The sequence below is a fragment of the Phyllobates terribilis genome, unplaced genomic scaffold (genome assembly GCF_046119375.1).
Source record: "Phyllobates terribilis strain yellow unplaced genomic scaffold, ASM4611937v1 Scaffold_20__1_contigs__length_20440879, whole genome shotgun sequence".
NCBI classification, from domain to species: domain Eukaryota; kingdom Metazoa; phylum Chordata; class Amphibia; order Anura; family Dendrobatidae; genus Phyllobates; species Phyllobates terribilis.
The window spans coordinates 11,817,270-11,824,659 of record NW_027362780.1 but is presented as its reverse complement, the minus strand read 5'-3'; positions in this window follow the sequence as shown (position 1 = coordinate 11,824,659).

Sequence of the window (7,390 nt, the reverse complement as noted above, 5' to 3'; positions counted from 1 at the left end):
GCTTTATTAAATTGTATTTCTGTGGTTTTATCCTATGCTTTATTAAATTGTATTTATGTTGTTTTATCCTATGCTTTATTAAATTGTATTTATGTTGTTTTATCCTATGCTTTATTAAATTGTATTTATGTTGTTTTATCCTATGCTTTATTACATTTTATTTATGTTGTTTTATCCTATGCTTTATTAAATTGTATTTATGTTGTTTTATCCTATGCTTTATTCAATTGTATTTATGTTGTTTTAACCTATGCTTTATTAAATTGTATTTATGTTGTTTTATCCTATGCTTTATTAACTTGTATTTATGTTGTTTTAACCTATGCTTTATTGAATTGTATTTATGTTGTTTTAACCTATGCTTTATTCAATTATATTTAAGTAGTTTTATCCTATGCTTTCTTAAATTGTATTTATGTTGTTTTAACCTATGCTTTATTAAATTATATTCATGTTGTTTTATCTTATGCTTTACTAAATTATATTCATGTTGTTTTATCTTATGCTTTATTAAATTGTATTTATGTTGTTTTAACATATGCTTTATTAAATTGTATTTATGTTGTTTTGTCCTATGCTTTATTAAATTGTATTTATGTTGTTTATACTATGTTTCATTAAATTGTATTTATGTTGTTTTATCCTATGATTTATTAAATTGTATGTATGTTGTTTTGTCCTATGCTTTATTAAATTGTATTTATGTTGTTTTATCCTATGCTTTATTAAATTCTATTTCTGTGGTTTTATACTGTGCTTTATTAAATTGTATTCATGTTGTTTTAAACTATGCTTTATTAAATTTTATTTATGTTGTTTTGTCCTATGCTTTATTAAATTGTATTTATGTTGTTTTAACCTATGCTTTATTAAATTTTATTTATGTTGTTTTATCCTATGCTTTATTAAATTGTATTTATGATGTTTTATCCTATGCTTTATTAAATTGTATTTATGTTGTTTTATCCTGTGCTTTATTAAATTGTATATATGTTGTTTTATCCTATGCTTTATTAAATTGAATTTATGTTGTTTTATCCTATGCTATATTAAATTGTATTTATGTTGTTTTAACCTATGCTTTATTAAATTGTATTTATGTTGTTTTGTCCTATGCTTTATTAAATTGTATTTATGTTGTTTTATCCTATGCTTTATTAACTTTTATTTATGTTGTTTTAACCTATGCTTTATTAAATTGTATTTATGTTGTTTTGTCCTATGCTTTATTAAATTGTATTTATGTTGTTTTAACCTATGCTTTATTAAATTTTATTTATGTTGTTTTATCCTATGCTTTATTAAATTGTATTCATGTTGTTTTATCCTATGCTTTATTAAATTGTATTTATGTTGTTTTATCCTATGCTTTATTAAATTGAATTTATGTTGTTTTATCCTATGCTTTATTAAATTGTATTTCTGTGGTTTTATCCTATGCCTTATTAAATTGTATTTATGTTGTTTTAAACTATGCTTTATTAAATTGAATTTATGTTGTTTTGTCCTATGCTTTATTAAATTGTATTTATGTTGTTTTAACCTATGCTTTATTAAATTGTATTTATGTTGTTTTATCCTATGCTTTATTAAATTGAATTTATGTTGTTTTGTCCTATGCTTTATTAAATTGTATTTATGTTGTTTTAACCTATGCTTTATTCAATTATATTTAAGTAGTTTTATCCTATGCTTTCTTAAATTGTATTTATGTTGTTTTAACCTATGCTTTATTAAATTATATTCATGTTGTTTTATCTTATGCTTTACTAAATTATATTCATGTTGTTTTATCTTATGCTTTATTAAATTGTATTTATGTTGTTTTAACATATGCTTTATTAAATTGTATTTATGTTGTTTTGTCCTATGCTTTATTAAATTGTATTTATGTTGTTTATCCTATGTTTCATTAAATTGTATTTATGTTGTTTTATCCTATGATTTATTAAATTGTATGTATGTTGTTTTGTCCTATGCTTTATTAAATTGTATTTATGTTGTTTTATCCTATGCTTTATTAAATTCTATTTCTGTGGTTTTATACTGTGCTTTATTAAATTGTATTCATGTTGTTTTAAACTATGCTTTATTAAATTTTATTTATGTTGTTTTGTCCTATGCTTTATTAAATTGTATTTATGTTGTTTTAACCTATGCTTTATTAAATTTTATTTATGTTGTTTTATCCTATGCTTTATTAAATTGTATTTATGATGTTTTATCCTATGCTTTATTAAATTGTATTTATGTTGTTTTATCCTGTGCTTTATTAAATTGTATATATGTTGTTTTATCCTATGCTTTATTAAATTTTATTTATGTTGTTTTATCCTATGCTTTATTAAATTGTATTTATGTTGTTTTATCCTATGCTTTATTAAATTGTATTTATGTTGTTTTATCCTATGCTTTATTAAATTGTATTTATGTTGTTTTATCCTATGCTTTATTAAATTGTATTTATGTTGTTTTATCCTATGCTTTATTAAATTGTATTTATGTTGTTTTATCCTATGCTTTATTAAATTGTATTTATGTTGTTTAATCCTATGCTTTATTAAATTGTATTTATGTTGTTTTATCCTATGCTTTATTAAATTGTATTTATGTTGTTTTATCCTATGCTTTATTAAATTGTATTTATGTTGTTTTATCCTATGCTTTATAAATTGTATTTATGTTGTTTTATCCTATGCTCTATTAAATTGTATTTATGTTGTTTTATCCTATGCTTTATTAAATTGTATTTATGTTGTTTTATCCTATGCTTTATTAAATTGTATTTATGTTGTTTTATCCTATGCTTTATTAAATTGTATTTATGTTGTTTTATCCTATGCTTTATTAAATTGTATTTATGTTGTTTTAACCTATGCTTTATTAAATTGTATTTATGTTGCTTTAACATATGCTTTATTAAATTGTATTTATGTTGTTTTGTCCTATGCTTTATTAAATTGTATTATGTTGTTTTATCCTATGCTTTATTAAATTGTATTTATGTTGTTTTAACCTATGCTTTATTAAATTGTATTTATGTTGTTTTATCCTATGCTTTATTAAATTGAATTTATGTTGTTTTATCCTATGCTTTATTATATTGTAATTAATTTGTTTTATCCTATGCTTTATTAAATTGTATTTATGTAGTTTTAGCCTATGCTTTATTAAATTGTATTTATGTTGTTTTATCCTATGCTTTATTAAATTGTATTTATGTTGTTTATCCTATGTTTCATTAAATTGTATTTATGTTGTTTTATCCTATGCTTTATTAAATTGTATTTATGTTGTTTTGTCCTATGCTTTATTAAATTGTATTATGTTGTTTTATCTTATGCTTTACTAAATTATATTCATGTTGTTTTATCCTATGCTTTATTAAATTGTATTTATGTTGTTTTATCCTATGCTTTATTAAATTGTATTTATGTTGTTTTATCCTATGCTTTATTAAATTGTATTTATGTTGTTTTATCCTATGCTTTATTAAATTGTATTTATGTTGTTTTATCCTATGCTTTATTAAATTGTATTTATGTTGTTTTATCCTATGCTTTATTAAATTGTATTTATGTTGTTTAATCCTATGCTTTATTAAATTGTATTTATGTTGTTTTATCCTATGCTTTATTAAATTGTATTTATGTTGTTTTATCCTATGCTTTATTAAATTGTATTTATGTTGTTTTATCCTATGCTTTATAAATTGTATTTATGTTGTTTTATCCTATGCTCTATTAAATTGTATTTATGTTGTTTTATCCTATGCTTTATTAAATTGTATTTATGTTGTTTTATCCTATGCTTTATTAAATTGTATTTATGTTGTTTTATCCTATGCTTTATTAAATTGTATTTATGTTGTTTTATCCTATGCTTTATTAAATTGTATTTATGTTGTTTTAACCTATGCTTTATTAAATTGTATTTATGTTGCTTTAACATATGCTTTATTAAATTGTATTTATGTTGTTTTGTCCTATGCTTTATTAAATTGTATTATGTTGTTTTATCCTATGCTTTATTAAATTGTATTTATGTTGTTTTAACCTATGCTTTATTAAATTGTATTTATGTTGTTTTATCCTATGCTTTATTAAATTGAATTTATGTTGTTTTATCCTATGCTTTATTATATTGTAATTAATTTGTTTTATCCTATGCTTTATTAAATTGTATTTATGTAGTTTTAGCCTATGCTTTATTAAATTGTATTTATGCTGTTTTATCCTATGCTTTATTAAATTGTATTTATGTTGTTTATCCTATGTTTCATTAAATTGTATTTATGTTGTTTTATCCTATGCTTTATTAAATTGTATTTATGTTGTTTTGTCCTATGCTTTATTAAATTGTATTATGTTGTTTTATCTTATGCTTTACTAAATTATATTCATGTTGTTTTATCTTATGCTTTATTAAATTGTATTTATGTTGTTTTAACATATGCTTTATTAAATTGTATTTATGTTGTTTTATCCTATGCTTTATTAAATTGTATTTATGATGTTTTATCCTATGCTTTATTAAATTGTATTTATGTTGTTTTATCCTGTGCTTTATTAAATTGTATATATGTTGTTTTGTCCTATGCTTTATTAAATTGTATTTATGTTGTTTTATCCTATGCTTTATTAAATTGTATTTCTGTGGTTTTATCCTATGCTTTATTAAATTGTATTTATGTTGTTTTGTCCTATGCTTTATTAAATTGTATTTATGTTGTTTTATCCTATGCTTTATTAAATTGTATTTCTGTGGTTTTATCCTATGCTTTATTAAATTGTATTTATGTTGTTTTGTCCTATGCTTTATTAAATTGTATTTATGTTGTTTTATCCTATGCTTTATTAAATTGTATTTCTGTGGTTTTATCCTATGCTTTATTAAATTGTATTTATGTTGTTTTATCCTATGCTTTATTAAATTGTATTTATGTTGTTTTATCCTATGCTTTATTAAATTGTATTTATGTTGTTTTATCCTATGCTTTATTACATTTTATTTATGTTGTTTTATCCTATGCTTTATTAAATTGTATTTATGTTGTTTTATCCTATGCTTTATTCAATTGTATTTATGTTGTTTTAACCTATGCTTTATTAAATTGTATTTATGTTGTTTTATCCTATGCTTTATTAACTTGTATTTATGTTGTTTTAACCTATGCTTTATTGAATTGTATTTATGTTGTTTTAACCTATGCTTTATTCAATTATATTTAAGTAGTTTTATCCTATGCTTTCTTAAATTGTATTTATGTTGTTTTAACCTATGCTTTATTAAATTATATTCATGTTGTTTTATCTTATGCTTTACTAAATTATATTCATGTTGTTTTATCTTATGCTTTATTAAATTGTATTTATGTTGTTTTAACATATGATTTATTAAATTGTATGTATGTTGTTTTGTCCTATGCTTTATTAAATTGTATTTATGTTGTTTTATCCTATGCTTTATTAAATTCTATTTCTGTGGTTTTATACTGTGCTTTATTAAATTGTATTCATGTTGTTTTAAACTATGCTTTATTAAATTTTATTTATGTTGTTTTGTCCTATGCTTTATTAAATTGTATTCATGTTGTTTTAAACTATGCTTTATTAAATTTTATTTATGTTGTTTTATCCTATGATTTATTAAATTGTATGTATGTTGTTTTGTCCTATGCTTTATTAAATTGTATTTATGTTGTTTTATCCTATGCTTTATTAAATTCTATTTCTGTGGTTTTATACTGTGCTTTATTAAATTGTATTCATGTTGTTTTAAACTATGCTTTATTAAATTTTATTTATGTTGTTTTGTCCTATGCTTTATTAAATTGTATTTATGTTGTTTTAACCTATGCTTTATTAAATTTTATTTATGTTGTTTTATCCTATGCTTTATTAAATTGTATTTATGATGTTTTATCCTATGCTTTATTAAATTGTATTTATGTTGTTTTATCCTGTGCTTTATTAAATTGTATATATGTTGTTTTATCCTATGCTTTATTAAATTGAATTTTTGTTGTTTTATCCTACGCTATATTAAATTGTATTTATGTTGTTTTAACCTATGCTTTATTAAATTGTATTTATGTTGTTTTGTCCTATGCTTTATTAAATTGTATTTATGTTGTTTTAACCTATGCTTTATTAAATTGTATTTATGTTGTTTTATCCTATGCTTTATTAAATTGTATTCATGTTGTTTTATCCTATGCTTTATTAAATTGTATTTATGTTGTTTTATCCTATGCTTTATTAACTTTTATTTATGTTGTTTTAACCTATGCTTTATTAAATTGTATTTATGTTGTTTTGTCCTATGCTTTATTAAATTGTATTTATGTTGTTTTAACCTATGCTTTATTAAATTTTATTTATGTTGTTTTATCCTATGCTTTATTAAATTGTATTCATGTTGTTTTATCCTATGCTTTATTAAATTGTATTTATGTTGTTTTATCCTATGCTTTATTAAATTGAATTCATGTTGTTTTATCCTATGCTTTATTAAATTGTATTTCTGTGGTTTTATCCTATGCCTTATTAAATTGTATTTATGTTGTTTTAAACTATGCTTTATTAAATTGAATTTATGTTGTTTTGTCCTATGCTTTATTAAATTGTATTTATGTTGTTTTAACCTATGCTTTATTAAATTGTATTTATGTTGTTTTATCCTATGCTTTATTAAATTGAATTTATGTTGTTTTGTCCTATGCTTTATTAAATTGTATTTATGTTGTTTTAACCTATGCTTTATTCAATTATATTTAAGTAGTTTTATCCTATGCTTTCTTAAATTGTATTTATGTTGTTTTAACCTATGCTTTATTAAATTATATTCATGTTGTTTTATCTTATGCTTTACTAAATTATATTCATGTTGTTTTATCTTATGCTTTATTAAATTGTATTTATGTTGTTTTAACATATGCTTTATTAAATTGTATTTATGTTGTTTTGTCCTATGCTTTATTAAATTGTATTTATGTTGTTTATCCTATGTTTCATTAAATTGTATTTATGTTGTTTTATCCTATGATTTATTAAATTGTATGTATGTTGTTTTGTCCTATGCTTTATTAAATTGTATTTATGTTGTTTTATCCTATGCTTTATTAAATTCTATTTCTGTGGTTTTATACTGTGCTTTATTAAATTGTATTCATGTTGTTTTAAACTATGCTTTATTAAATTTTATTTATGTTGTTTTGTCCTATGCTTTATTAAATTGTATTTATGTTGTTTTAACCTATGCTTTATTAAATTTTATTTATGTTGTTTTATCCTATGCTTTATTAAATTGTATTTATGATGTTTTATCCTATGCTTTATTAAATTGTATTTATGTTGTTTTATCCTGTGCTTTATTAAATTGTATATAT